This window comes from Octopus bimaculoides, chromosome 10 (assembly GCF_001194135.2).
Source record: "Octopus bimaculoides isolate UCB-OBI-ISO-001 chromosome 10, ASM119413v2, whole genome shotgun sequence".
In the NCBI taxonomy this organism is placed as follows: domain Eukaryota; kingdom Metazoa; phylum Mollusca; class Cephalopoda; order Octopoda; family Octopodidae; genus Octopus; species Octopus bimaculoides.
The window spans coordinates 79597959-79614700 of record NC_068990.1 but is presented as its reverse complement, the minus strand read 5'-3'; the positions used below and the strand labels follow the sequence as shown (position 1 = coordinate 79614700).

Here is a 16742-nt window from a genome sequence, read left to right as displayed (position 1 = left end):
TATATATATATATATATATATATATATGTATATATATATATGTATATAAGCCTTATACTTATTCTATTGGTATCTTTTGCTGAACTGCTAAGTTACAGGGACATAAACATGCCAACACTGGTTATCAAGTGGTGGTGGTGGTGGGACAGACACACAGAGATATATATATGTGTGTGTGTGTGTGACGGGCTTCTTTTAGTTTCCGTCTGCCAAATCTACTCACAAGGCTTTGGTCAGCCCAAGACTATAGTAGAAGACACTTGTCCAAGGTGCCGCTCTGTGGGACTGAACCCAGACCCAAGCTTATTACCTACGAATAGTATGTAATTTCCTGTATGTTTAGGTTTTCCCTTTATTTATTAACCAGCATGAATTCAAAAGATTCGTTAACCTTATTCATTGGAGGGCTTTAACCCTTTTGATACTCAACACAAGGTCACCCCTGGTTCTATGATGCAGACTTCCTGTTTTTAAGGGATCTAAATTAAAATCTTCCATCAAGATTCCATGTTAATTTATTTCTAAACCTCAATTTAACCCTTCAGCACTCCAATTGCTCTATTAAATGTAATGCTTATATATTCATATTCCTCATCATCATCGTTTAACGCCCGCTTTCCATGCTAGCATGGGTTGGATAATTTGAATGAGGACTGGCGAACCAGAAGGCTACACCAGGCTCCAATCTGATCTGGCAGAGTTTCTACAGCTGGATGCCCTTCCTAACGCCAACCACTCCAAGAGTGTAGTGGGTGCTTTTACGTGCCACTGGCACGAGGGCCAGTCAGGCGGTACTGGCAATGGCCATGCTCAAATGGTGTTTTTTACGTGCCATCTGTACAGGTGTCAGTCCAGCGGCACTAGCAACAACCTCGCCTGAATGTTTTGTTTACATGCCAGTAAGGCAATGCTGGTAACAATCATGCTCAAATGGTGCTTTTTACGTGCCACCAGTACGGAAGCCAGACAACTGCTCTGTCAATGATCACGCTCGGACGGTGCTGTTAGCGCTCCACTGGCACGGGTGCCAGTCATCGAATTTGGTTCAATTTCGATTTCACTTGCCCCAACAGGTCTTCGCAAGCAGAGTTTATTATTTTTAATTAATCATGCAATTATCTCACAGCTTTGAGATTTTGATGATGTAACTTTATTTTTAAGATGACATTGTAGGGTAGGTGTGAAAGGCCAGATCTGGCTGCTTTGAACAAAAAACAGAATATTTGGGCTAGATATGGCCATCTTCAATGCTAAAGGGTTAATAATGACAAAATTTTGTTGTCTAAGGAGGGTCACTGTACCAATATTATTAACACAGGCACTGGTTCAATTTCACTTCTTTATTATGAGTCAAGTGGTTAATTATCCAACTAACTAATCAATTGTTTGTTTAACTTGGGTTATTTTACTAAATTCATTGTAACAACAACCATGTATTTCAACAGGAATATGGCAACAAAAGGTTTCAAATGACATGGGAATTGGTCTCTCTTTTATTTTCCTTTTCTTTTTCTTGTGGGGGAGGGAAGGGGTATATAAAAAACTATTTTACGACTAGGTTACTGTTCAACTGTAGCTAAAATGGAATTTGTTCTCCTGAATTTGAAGACTACACTAGAGTGGGGCATGAAAAAGTAACCTAAATTCCATGGCATAATGTAAATACAGAAATAAATTTACACCAAAAAAGCACTGAAGTGTCATTTCGACCACGTGTAAGTGCTGGACAAAGATGGCACACTAGTTGACTGTCTGCTACTTTATTCTCACCGCATCAGTTGATTGTAAGATTGCAAAGAGTGAACATCTTTAGCCTTTTCGACCAGAAGACGTTCTCAATAGCAGAGAGAGAGTAGAACTTGTGAAAGTGTGTATATGAGAAGAGGTTCTGTTATGCAGACATTTTCCTGTATTGACACTATTTTACAGAACCTGGGTTGCTACTACTCTGCTGTCTGCTACCCTCTATATAAATTCCTCCTATCACTGCTACTCATCACTTTATCTCAAATCCTTATACCTTACAATATATTTGTTGACCTCATCAAATACATATAATATAGAACTACCATTCATATATTTCTGTCACTTTGGTAAATGATCAATAAGAACAATTCACCAATCGAAAATGAATTTCTCTTGTAACAAATCACACATATTTTCTGCCTGGTCTTATACTAAAACAAAAAAACCTCGTACAATCTTGTAGAACCAGATCAAAATGTATCTTGGACTACATTATTGTGTTCGTTGCCAGTGCCACTGGACTGGCTCCTGTGCAGGTGGCACGTAAAATACACCATTTCGAGTGTGGCCGTTGCCAGTACCTCCTGACTGGCTTTCGTGCTGGTGGCACGTAAAAGCACCCACTACACTCTTGGAGTGCCAAATCAGATTGGAACCTGGTGTAGCCATCTGGTTCACCAGTCCTCAGTCAAATCGTCCAACCCATGCTAGCATGGAAAGCGGACGTTAAACAATGATGATGATCATGTTCTTACACGAGAATCTGTCCTGCTCCTTATTTTTCACACTGTTCCCACATTGAAAGGGTTTTGGCTAGTCATCCTCTTAAACTAAAGATCCCTCATTTTCCTTTTAAGTCTAAGTCATCATAGCCAAGATCATGCTGGATAATTTAGTTATCATTAAACTAGTGTTAGGAACATAAATTATGACTAAGGTTTGGTGGAAGATTTTAATTCAAAACTTATGAAAACAAGACATTTGTACTCAGAGCCAGAGGCAGTTTCAGCCAGGTTGGTATCGAAAGGGTTAAGAATTGTATCAATATTATATATTTTAACCCTTTTCTTACCATATTTCTGTTGAGATGTTCTGTGTTTCTTTCAATTAATTTTAAATATAACAAAGGATTTAGTAAAATAACTTAGTTATCATCAGCTAGTGTTAGGAACATAAATCGTGACTAAAGTTTGGTGGAAGATTTTAATTGAAAACTTATGAAAACAAGACATTTGTACTCTGTGCCAGAACTGGTTTCAGTCAGGTTGGTAACAAAAGGGTTATACACTAACTTCACAATGCTACTAGCATTGCTGTTAAATGTGCCAGCCAAAGGTAACTCTAATTGTGGCTTTGATAGGGTATGAACTACTGACCTGTTGGTCAGTGCCCTAGTGACCCAACCAAGAATCAGAATTTTAAAAGCCTTGAAGACAACAAGGATTTGATTTTGGTAATTGTTGATGAAGTAGTGAGTGATATTACTGAGTAAATGAGCAACTCATGTGAACTGTGAGTAGGTCATGTAATGTCCAGCCCACTAAGATATTACAGAAAAATTCCCACCAGATGATTCCATGCCATTAAACAGACACCTCATCATATTGGGCTCAACTGAAACTCCTTCACTCACTTGTCTTCTTGTAACTGTAATGGACATTTCCGTTTGTGTGCCCCACTTTAAAGTCATTTGGTAAAGGTTGTAAATCAAGAGGACTAATTGTTGCTTTTTGTTCAGGGAGGGTATGACTGCTAACGTGGTTTGAGTGGTTGCTGTGATTATTAAACTAAGTCTGTAAACATGAATGAGCATGTCCTTGGAAGAGAATAAATCAAATTTATAGTCATTAAATCTGTTCGGTGTATATAGACACATATATACACACTAAATGGTCTGTATACATATATATATATATAGATACACACACACCAAATATATATGAATGCGCTATCAAATAAGTTCAAATGAGTTCTGCTTCGTTAACTAATGAAGGAATCTAATTTATTTTATGAAACAAGCCACCTACCATTAATGTCTTACAACATTAAAGAATGTTTTTTAGCCCTAGGTAATTCCAGAATAAGCAGATTCATCATCAGAAACACTCTTCCTGGATCATCCTGACTTAAACCCCCTACAATGGGCAAAAAAAGGACTTCATGCAGACTTTTATAAATGATTTTGACTTTTTTTTGGGAAAAGTGGACATGCAAGAAAAGAGGCACATACTTTTTTTAAACTAAAATCTTGACACAAATCCATTTTTGACCTTTAAATTGACCTTCCTTGAAGAGTTGAGATATTTTGATATTCTGACACCTGACTGAAGACTGCAATTTGGCAACTTAAGAAAGAAAAATGGAAATGCTAAATGTACCTAGATTTCACATTGATCAATAGATTAGCTCCAAAGCGTATCTCTTCTTTCTTCATCATCATTATCATCGTTTAACGTCCGCCTTCCATGCTAGCATAGGTTGGACGATTTGACTGAGGACTGATGAACCAGATGGTTACACCAGGCTCCAGTCTGGTTTGGCAGAGTTTCTACAGCTGGATGCCCTTCCTAACATCAACCACTCTGAGAGTGTAGTGGGTGCTTTTACATGCCACCAGCACGAAGGCCAGTCAGATGGTACTGGCAACAGCCACACTCAAAATGGTGTATTTTACGTGCCACATGCACAGGAGCCAGTCCAGCGGCACTGGCAACGATCTCGCTCGAATGTCTTTACACGTGCCAGGAAGGCGACGCTGGGCACAGGTGCCATCACGATTTCGCTTGCCCCAACAGGTCTTAGCAAGCCGAGTTTTGTGTCCAATGAAGGAGACGACGTTGGACACAAAACTCGATAGGTGCATAAACTATATTTTTGTAATGTAATAACAGGGGCCATACAGGAAGGCAGAAAATGACAAACTCTGATGTCTGTATCAATCTTTGTCAGTGAAGGAAACTCAAATGGATCTCTTTAGTAATTTTGGAAGAAGAATGTTGCAGTGGAAGGGTTGTAGACATTTGTAGTAAGTTTTACGAAAAGAATACCCAAATGATACCATTAGACTGCAAATGGAATGCTTATTGTAGTTTTTACACAACAGGACTTCTGAACTGAAACTGGGTTCCTATTTTGTCTTTGCACAACAACATATGACAACAGTTACTTTTGGTAAAATGCCTTGATGCTTTTTAACTCTACAGCAAAAATTGTGTTGGTGTCCCAAGAATAACACATTCATTTGTACAGAATATAAGAAATTGATCTTCTTAATTATTAGACTTAATATAATTATGGATATAATTTTAACTGAATATGAGATCTTTTTTATCATAACTTGGTGAAAAATATTGCTATGATTGTGTTCAATGACTCATGGAATGTGTCATTCTAGTGCATTGTGAAATCATTGTACTGGCTCATGTACATTGTAGATAGTGTGGTATAATGGGTTCTTAGTTAAGTCCATGACACACTTTCAATTCCTGGTTGAAAGTGCTTAACTTATTTCTTTGATACTATTCATGTATCCTTTCCCATATTACAAAATTCTCAACAGAACATAAAAATGGATGTAATTTTCTTTGGGTATTGATTCTAAAATTTCCCCCACCCAGGTCAGGCTCAAATTAGCAGATCTATAATCAAAGACCATCCTGTCTTTTTAGGGGCACGCGTGTGTGTATATGTACATATATTTATGTAACATATGGTATAATTTATAAACAGGACAAGTTTTTAGCCATTTCTCTGCAGACTAAAAAAATTATGAAGAACCTTAATTGATTTTCAAACCTTATTGGGTTCTCATCAGAGGCATCTACATCATTCTGAGAAACAAGCAGCCAAACTGTTTATATATTCAACAAATGCAGCAGTTACTCTATGAAGGAGTCCCTAATTTGCATACCGAAAGTGTTTAATACTATAAATACCAGTGGCCTGTCAACGGGGGTCTTACTCAACACAGTATCAAGGTATGATATAATAAATATGTAACATATAGTTGTATTTTGGGAGGATCGTTATGTCAATAGACATACACACTATCACTCTATTTTTTCATTTGTCAACTGGTTAACTAATCAGATATTTGATTAATCATCTGGTCAGTCAACAATTAATTGATTAAATAGTTAACCAATAAACAAATATAGAAGTGAAATAGAAAATGTGTGTTTATTAACATAATTTTAAGGCAGTGCTCCAGCATGGCTGTAGTCAAATGACTGAAACAAGTAAAAGAATAAAAGAATATTGACCCACCCCAAATACAACAACATGTTTCAACACATGAATTCATATCAAGAATCTGGCAAGCCAATTACATATATCATCATCATGATCATTTAATGTGTGTTTTTCATGCTGGCATGGGTTGGACAGTTTGACGGGAGCTGGTAAGGCCAGGGGTCACACCAGGCTCCATCGTCTGTTTTAGCATGGTCCCTACAGTTAGATACTCTTCCTAATGCCAACCACTTTACAGGGTGTGCTACATGCATTTTACGTAGCACAAGCACCAGGGCTTTTTTTATGTGGCACACACACACACACACACACACACACATATATATAATGAGCTTATTGTATAGTGTTCAGATGCACAACAACTTGTTAGTAAAGGTTCAAAGAAGGGCCAGAGAGCAGATGCATAAGTAAAGAAAGAGGAAAACAATGAAAGCTGGAAGCAATGTGCACAATACACAGAATAACAACATAAAGAAACAGACAAATGGACAGGAAAAGAGGTGGTAAGTGACCGACACACTTTTGGCAATATGGTGCCTTTGAGAAGACTCATCAAGCCAAGTGAAATCATAGTTATGGTTGATGCTGGTGTCACGTAAAAAGCACCCTTTACACTCTTGGTGTGGTTGGCATTAGGAAGGGCCTCCAGCCTTAGAAACCATGCCAAATCAGACTGGAACTTAGTGCAGCTCTCCAGCCTTGCCAGTCCCCAGTCAAACCATCCAACCCATGCCATCATAGAAAGCAGATGCTAGATGATGATGATGAGGAAGAAGAAAGGGTGTATAGAGCCATACCAGGTGTAGCATTTGTGAATTATCTAATCAGCTTTTTTTCCTCCCCCACCTTAAGACAGGATGCCTTTCCTGTCACCAACTCCCCCACAACTGTTTCCAAGGAAGTTAATATTTCCCTCCATGAACAGAGATGCATTTCATGGATGATTGCAAATGAGTGACATCACTTAAGACGGTAACACTCGTTTTCACAACCATAACAAGGAGCAACACACACACACACACATATATATATATATATATATATATATATATATATATATATATATATATATATATATATATATATATGTATATATAGAATGGGCTTCTTTCTTTCTCATAATTATAAAATGCAAGTAAAATATTCATTTCTTTATTGCCCACAAGGGGCTAAACAAGAACAGAGAAAGGGATTAAGTCGATTACATCGACCCCAGTGTGTAACTGGTACTTAATTTATCGATTCTCGAAAGGATGAAAGGCAAAGTTGACCTCAGCAGAATTTCAGCTAAGAACAAAATGGCAGACGAAATACTGCTAAGCATTTTGTCCGGTGTGCTGACGATTCTGTTAGCTCGGAACCTTAAATACAAGAGAAGTAAAATATTGGAGTGAAAAATACTTTACTATTTTTCTGTCTCTCACAGACTCAATCCTCCACCACCATCACCATTTCAATTATTTTCTTTGTGATGATTAAGAAAATAGTTGAGCAAATATCCCAATGCTTTGCTTTCCTTATTTATTTAGCTGTCTTTCTGTTTACCTCAATGTATGTGTGGTGTATGGTGGACAGCTTGTCTCACTCAATGGCCTGAACTCCTGACAAGAGACAAAAGCTAACAGCACCAAGTGGCTACTGATAAGCTACAAAGCATTGCTACAAAGACATCTCTCTTGATTAAGTTTCCTTGTTCCATTAATCTTTATCTGGATTAAGCCTTATGACGAGATCTACCTGATTAATGTAGTCTTAAGTTGTCACCTCCAGGATTGACTGGTGACAGTGAGAAGTTATTTTGAGACCAAAGCAGTGGGAGAGGAGTTTCTCTGTTGGTTTAATCCAACCTCACTCTTTTTATGATACTAAATAAACATTGCTTGAAAGAATCGATTTATCAATACTGAAGTGTTGAATTGATTACATACACACACACACACATTATATATATATACATACATGGCTTTCACACACACAGTCTGTGCGTGTAATAGTGACACTCACTGTGAACTTGATTTGTCCAGGCAAAGTAGAACTCACAAAAAGTGATCAAGGATTAATTAGAAAATATACGAAAGTATGACTTGTGTTTAAAGTGAAGAAGTAAAATAGAACAATCCCCTGATACTCAACACTACTACTACTACTACTGTGAAGGAGAGGTATGTGTGTTATGTTATCAACTCCCCAATATGAATAAATGAATGTGACTTGTGAATCTATTGCAGTTGGTCAGGTGGGGGTTGGATATAAAACCAAATTAGTTAATCCTTTGAAGGCAGGAAATAGCTGAAAAGGACTTAATATGGCATTCTATTGAGATGATGTATCATCATCATCATTGTCGTCGTTTAACGTCCACTTTCTATGCTGGCATGGGTTGGATGGTTTGACTGAGGACTGGCAAGCCAGCAGGCTGCACCAGGCTCCAATCTGATCTGGCAAAGTTTCTACAGCTGGATGCCCTTCCTAACGCCGACCACTCTGAGAGTGTAGTGGGTGCTTTTTAAGTGTCACTGGTACAGGGACCAGAGGGGGCTGGCATCAACCACGATTGGATGGCACTTTTTATGTGCCACCGGTACGAGAGCCAGTGAAGGCGGTGGTGGCATCAGCCACGTTCGGATGGTGCTTTTTACGTGCCACCGGCACGGGGATCACAACTACAATTTCCATTTCATTGTGACTTGATTTGATGTTGATATACTTGACTCAATAGGTTTCCTCAAGCACGGCATGTCACCTGACGATCCAAAGGTACTTTTTGAGTGGGCTGGTTATGTGACACTGGTGTAGGTTACAGCTTTGATCTCACTTTATTTGTCATATATATATATGACAGGCTTCTTTCAGTTTCTGTCTACCAAATATGTCCATAAAGCTTTGGTCAATCCAAGACTATAGTAGAAGACATTTGCCCAAAGTGCCACGCTGAGGAACTGAACCCAGAACCATGTGGTTGGGAAGCAACAGCCATGCCTGCACCTATATACTGAAAATATTGAAGAAATTAGTAAAAATAGCTTTGTTTATCATTAAGTTGGAGTTTGGAACATAAATTATATGAAATTTTGACGGAAGGTTTTAATTCACATCATTTTAAAAGAGCAGGTTTGTCTGAGAGGACCAGAGGTGTTGGTCTCAGGTAGGTTGGTATCAAAAGGGTTAAAACATTATAATTCAGAAAGTTATTGCTACTCATAATGATTTAATTACAATTTATTTTTAGTTATAACACAATAACTCATATCTGTTTAATAATTTACTAAACACTATGTCACACATTGACTTCTACTCCATGTTACTCTTAGAATTAAAACACCTCAACCAGTAAATGTTCTTTGGCATTAGAATTTCCCATTTCTCCATAGTTACAGTTCAGTCTTTCTGTTGCTATGACTTCAATTATTTGTGGCCTTTTAACAATATTATTCATTCATTAATCAGCCCACCCATTTTGGCAAAGAAAAAAAAAATGGATCAAAAACAGTTTAATCTCCATGAAGAAAGAAATAAAAACCAGAATTTAATTCAACATGATTTATTATCCTTGTACTTTTATAAATATAGAAAAATAATACTGCATTCGAATTTTAGCACAAGGCCAGCAATTTCAGGGGAGGGATTATGTCGATTACGAGGACTCCAGTGTGCAACTGGTACTTATTCTGTTGACCTTGGTAGAATTTGAACTCAAAATGTGAAGATGGACAAAATGTCGATAAGCAATGCTAACAATTCTGCCAGCTTGTCTCCTTATTAATATGGTGATGATGATGATAACTGTAGCAGCTGCCATAAATGTAAATAGAAGAAAGAGAGAGAGAAAAGAATAGAAGAAGAGTGATTGTGTTCATCAATGGGCGAAAACAATGATTGCAATCACTTTTAACAGGGGACATGTCCATCTAGGAGACTAGAGACACTGCAATGAGGTGACTGGACTTATTTTGGCAAATATAACTGGCCCTCTGTTGGTTATGATGATGAGGATTGCAGTTGATCTGATCAAAGGTGGCTGAGTATTCCAAAGACAAACATGCCCCTAATGTCGTTTTCAGGAAGATTCAGCATGACACACAGAATGTGACAAGGCTGGCCCCTTTGAATTACAGGTACAATCCATTTTTGCCAGCTGAGTAGAATGGAGCAATGTGGAATAAAGTGTCTTGCTCAAAGACAGAACACACCACTGCTGACCTTACAATCCTGAGCTGAATATCTCCTGACCCCTAAGCCATGTGCCTTCACGAATACACACAAATGTAGGGGAGAACAAGAGAAACAGTAAACCATCTCATGTCAGCATGGAATCGGTGACACCAAAATAAGCAGCACCAAAACAACTGTGCCAAAATGTCTCCTAACCAGATACTCCTAACGTTACAGTGATATAACTGGTATCAACCTATTATCATATTGACTAATATATAATAATTATTCATACAACACAATATGTAATGACAGTAATAATGCTTTCTTATTTTGGAACAAGACCAGCCATTTTGAGAGGTGATGAAGTTGTAGAAGGGCAATCAAACTATTTCATCCCAGCGTAACAATACACTGGTACTGCATTCCTCTGCCCTTTAAAAGCTAGCGGCGGAGGGATACACAAGACGACCTCTGCCCAGAAGAAGGGTACGGAAACTTAAAAAAACATTCAATAGCTACCTAGAAGCTGGAAAGTTAACAAGCGATCATCAACTGTCCAGTGACTTCGGTCACACGGAACGATACGCTGATTGGTTACTTATACACTCACTTGGAAACAACTTATTGCAGTTTCTCTTTCACGCAACGCATGGATTTTTGCTGCTCATTAGTAAGACAACTCTTTTCTCTGACAGCATCACTCCAGCAGATCGTTATTTCTGTCGCCACACACATTCTTATACACGAGTTAAAATCATAATTACCTTTATTTGTTACACCGTGTTATCCTCTTTAAATAAATCTCTCTTATGTTAACCCCCAAAAGCAGCTTCTGATAATTTCATTTTCTCACACTGAACACCTCTCCTACTAAATTGGTGAACAACTATCTCTCTCACTAAAATCGGTGACGCCACTGTTAGAATATTCCATAATGGACTATTCTCAAAACAAAAAATATAGAAAGAGAACCGACGCCAGAGATTTGCATTTAAATCCCTTGGGATTAATTCCAATTCCAGTTTTGACCTGCTGTGTTAATCATGGCTTACAACTTTTGGCAACCTCGTTAAAAACTTTTCCTTTGCTTTTCACATTCTTTCACTGCAATATTCACCATGTGGCCGGACCTTCAACAACTATGCACACCAACAGCGCTTGCTGCAATATTCACCATGTGGCCGAACTTCGACCTTTGACAGCAATCCACACCAACAGCATCACAGTTTCAATGCTAATTCTGAATTGTTCCTGCAACATCTGTACAACAACCAACTTTGTAGTCACATACTAAAAAGTCAACTTCAGCAGAATTTGAACTCAGAACATGAATAGACAAGATGCTGTGAAGCATTTTGCCAAGCAGGCTAATGATTCTGCCAGCTCACAACCTTTAGAATGACAGTAATAACATAACCCACATACAGTAATAATGACTCATAATATAATTAATTTCTCTTTTTTTTTTTGTCACTAATTTTGTTTTAAATATATTAAATTACTAGACTTACCACTAACAACAAATTATTGTCAATAAACGTTTTACCAGTTAAATTGCTAACGACTAGTTTATTATAAACCAAAACACTGCAACATAATTATGTACAAGACATTAAACATGCTATTTGCATTCCATTTCAGATATTTAATTATTTTCAAAAATGAATTGAGAGAAAGCTGGATGAGAGCACTACAGCAGAACAGGTAGGCTCCAGGAAAAACTATAGCACAATAGACATACATACATGCTATACACCAACCGAGGGGAAAATGTCAAACTTGTAACATACCATTATGCTTAGCATCTGTAGATTTTTGATTGTGAGGAAATGGATGATGTACGATGAGCATCGGAGGAAAAGTGAATCAAAGGAGACTTGATCTGAAGTTATTAAAGAATGTGTACACCAACTGCAGAATTAGAGCAACAATAAACAAAATGATTGATGCCAGAACTAGTAAAGGAATCAGACAAGGAGACACCATACCACCCAAATTATTCACCTCTGTATTAGAAAAATATTTAAAAAACTTATATTGGTCAGATAAAGGGATAAATATAAATGGATGTATGCTAAATCATCTCAGATTCACTGACGGTATTGTGCACATTTTATATCGTTTCTTTGGACCTCCGTGTGGTCGGTTACCCTCTGCTAACTCCCCAAAAAGGACAATCTTGGGTATACGGTTTATAAAGATCATCTCAAGAAATCCCTGCAACATCCCCCAATGGTGAACTTGAAATTTTCTAGGTGCAATCCCATGGTCAGTCATGACCAAAGGGGGTCACAACTTGTGATGTAAACAATTAGGACATTTCTTTTAGAAAGTTTCAAAAGCTTCAAAGAATATCATGAATCCTCTTGATATCGACCTGCATGAGATTGCTCCTGGTTCTAGGATACAATTTTCCTGTTTTAAAGTGATCTAAATGAAAACTTTCCATCAAAATTTCTCACTAACTTCAGTTCCAAATACCAGTTTAATAATGACAAAAGTTGTTTCACTGAATCCTTTATTATTTTCAAAATCAATTGAAACAAAATCAACGTATTTGAACAGAAATATGGTAACGGAAGGGTTAAAATGATTGAGTTACAAGCTTGTAAGAAGAATTGCATCATATTCATTCACACACAACTCATTAACATTGTCTACCGTTTTACATATGTATGGCTTTTATTTCTATGCAATTGCTGTTATGTAAAAGTGTGTGGGAGTGAATGAATAGTGATGGCATTCACCATTATCCTCAACTCCAGAAAAACTGTAATTATGTAGGCCAGGAAACCACTTCTATTCAACAGTGATTTCTTCTGGGCGAAGAAAGACAGAGAGAGACATTTACCGGTTTTCAAAATGGTAGCTGTAATGGGGATGGAAGCAAATCTTTATAATGAAAAATATACAGAACTTAGTTGGCATCTAACAGATAATTAACGTTGGGATAATTAATTCAAGCTAATTTAAGCACAGATTTATAATTCAAACAACAGAATAAATTTTATGCTGTGAGGAAGGAGAGAAATCTTAAATCTGAGTTTTCCTTAAACAGTTAAGAGATTTCTTTCCTTCAGAGATGAAATGGTGTTGAAAGATAAAGTAGGATTAGAGAGAGAGAGAGAGATAGCAAAGGAGGAGGAAGAGGTAAAGGTCAGAAAGAAGACAAAAAGAAAAGTTTGGCATTTCTACAAGAATAAAAAAGGAATTGAAAGAGAGGGTGGTGGTGGTATTGGTGGAATGATGATAACAATGACGCACGCACATGCATACAGATAACAAAATTCCAATTTCTCTAAGGACGAAGTAGATATTATATTAACTGCTAGAAAATCTATTATTATATTCGAGAGAAAATAATAGGTCAGAAAGGACAGACCAAACATGTTTGACATCAGCATGCGATTTAGCAATTCAGCTCCAGTAACCGACCTTGGAGGGGTATAAATCCTATTCTGTATATGTAGGATATTTCTGCTAATGGGGGGGGGGGGGATTGTATAGGGACGGCTCTCTATTCACATTACATAAACATAACAATGTTAAACTAGAAAAGTACAGAGAAGAGTTATTTAGGTTTTTCAAGGTTTTAGGCTTAACACACTCCCTAAAAGATGGCACACTAAAGTTAAATTCGTCAGTGTTACCTGAGATTTGATTATGGGTTTATACCAATATCAAGTGTATCAATTTTAACAGAAACCACCCCAAAACTATAATGGAATGTTTTATGTTTTACTTGTTTCAGTCATTAGACTGTGGCCATGCTGGGGCACCACCTTAAAGAATTTTAGTTGAAGGAATCAACCCCAGTTCTCATTTTTTGAAGAGCCTGGTACTTATTCTATTGGTCCCTTATGCTGAACTGCTAAGTTACAGGGACGTAAACATACCAACACCAGTTGTCAAGCAGCGGTGAGGGACAAACACAGACACAAAGGAAGGCACACACAATGGGCGTCTTCCAGGTTTTGTCTACCAAATCCACTCAAAGGCTTTAGTCAGCACAAGGCGAAAGATGAAGACACTTGCCCAATGTGCCACACAGTGGGACTGAAACTGGAACCATGTAATTAAGAAGCAAGCTTCTAACTATCAATAACATTTTGACCCACATCTCTAAACTCTCAGCAAATGAGGAGATCTTTAGAAGAAATGAAAAATATAGCAATGTATTAGAAGAAGCAAGCTGTAAGGATAGACTGGTATGGAGCTCGGGGATCAAACTGGGATGAATACAAACATAAATGGAATCCACAACATAGTTAATAACCCAGGCAAAAGTAACTCAAAACCTGTGTAAGAGTATTGCAAAACCAGGAGACAGAGCCTGGAAATAGTAATAGTGGAATTAATTGCAAAGAAGTAACCTATCATCATCATCGTCGTTGTTTAACGTCCACTTTTCATGCTGGCATGGGTTGGACAGTTTGACTGAGGGCTGGCAAGCCAGAAGGCTGCACCAATAAATTAACATTCGAATAGCAATATGAAATATCTTGCAAAAGAGACCGACAGGGACGAAGTACTGAAATGTCAGCATGATGTCAGGGCCAGTGAGATCAACTTTGAGGAGGGAGATGAAGTGTGGCTGTCTAATGCCCAGAAGAAAAAGGAACAGTTGCCAAAGCTGCAGAGTCCATTGGAGGAACTGTATACTGTGATGCATCACCTGTCCAATGTGACATAGTGGATTTGAGGGCCAAGAGGTCTTGTCCTAAGATTGTGTATGTGAACTGTCTGTGGCAGTACTGTGGGCCTGGCCAGTTCATCTGGGAAGCTGGATACATCTTTTGATGAAGGTACTGGGGAGAAGGAAGAAGAAGTGTAAGAGCAAGATAGTCACTGAGAGGAAGAAATGAAGCAAGTAGAGGATCAAAAGACACCAGTGGAAACAGATGCCAATGGATGTCCTCAGAAGTGGTAAAGGAAGAGACCCTATAAGTTTAAGGATTATTTCCTGTATGATTAACGTATTCAGGCTTAAGTTTTGGATATTTACAAATGTCATGTACTTTTCTTGGGTCAACAAATGTCTAAGGAGGGGAGTAGTGTTATGAAGAAGAGAATAAGTTATGTTTGTGTTAAGTCTCCGACACTGTCAAGGCATTATCATCAAACCGGCTGACAAAGGTGGAGCTGTAGTGGTATGGTGTACAGACTTCTATAAGGCTGAAATGCCCCACTGATTTCAAGACACCTCCTTCTATCACCCTCTGCCCTCCAACCCCATGTTAAACTACCATCAGATTGTATCTTCCACCAATCATGTCTTCCTCCCACCACCTCCAACCTCATTGCCTGTACCCCACATGCCCTCACTATTTACTTCCTTCCCAAGATCCACAAGCCCAACAATTCTGGCCACCCCATCATTTCCGCCTGCAACTGCCCCACTGAACTTATCTCCAAGTACCTTGACTCCCTCCCCTCACACATCCATGCTCTCTATTTAACTATTTCTCTTTCACTTCTGGCCTCTCTCAACTCTTGTTCACTCTTGATATCAAATCTGTATACACACAATGATCCTGCATAACAAAGGTCCTTTTGCTCTCAAACACTCTCTAGACCTTCATCCAGACCCTTGGCCTGACGCTTCCACTCTTCTTCGCTTGGCTGAACTTGTCCTCTCCCTCAACTGCTTCTCATTTGAGATGCATTTTTACCATGAGGCCTTGGGAGTGGCCATGAGAATGAGAATGGGCCCCAGATATTCTCAAAGTTCACCAGTCCTACTTCTGAGCTATATTGATAGCTGTGACCTCACTCTCCCATGAACATCTTAACTCCTTCCATTCCTCAAATTCTCTTTAACTGTCTCCAAATCCTCTGCTGAATTTCTTGACATTTCTGCTAGCATAGAACACTCCACTCTTACCACTTCCACCCACTACAAACCCACACCAAACTGTCCATTCCCTACTCCCAATTTCTCCATCTATGCACGCTTTGCAGTGACAACCATGACTTTAATATCCAGTCTCAACTCATGGCTTACCACTTCACCCTACATGGATATCCTCACCCACTGTTATCCAAACTACCCTTTCTTGTGCACAATCCATTGACTGTGCCTCAGCTTTCTCTCCCTGCACCCACCCCATCTCCCTCACCTACTACCCTTCCCCTCCAACATACCATTCTCTGAGCCTTCTGCTGATTCCACTCTGACCCTGCCACCTGCACCCACAATCTATGTGACCTGGCCTGTAGTTTCCTTGCTAATGCGTTCATTTTGGCTAGCACATCGACGAATGTGCTTACAACAAGTTTCCCAAATTCACAACGTTTCCACTATACAAATTCAAAGACAATGCTAGCCAAAATGAACGCATTAGCAAGGAAATATTTTTCATAAGAAAATACTGACCAAATCTAAATTCTCTAAACTAGCAACACTGAGACTTTCACATATATGTGTGTGTAAATATATATGTCAGGTCACGTATGAGGCTCTCATAAGTGCTACTGGTAACATGTAATCCAGTACAACCTGTTGTATGGTCGGGTTGCTGGCGACTAAACTGGCACCCCCACCAGGCTACCCTGGTGAGGAGGGTTGCTAGAAACCCAGCAGGATTAAA

At 38.5% G+C, this 16742-nt stretch overlaps 1 protein-coding gene across 2 annotated transcripts in view; it reads right to left on the bottom strand.

The window, feature by feature from the left end:
• LOC106876609 (uncharacterized) overlaps positions 1-16742 on the bottom strand; it is a 42254-nt gene that overhangs the window by 6573 nt on the left and 18939 nt on the right. The window lies entirely within an intron of this gene.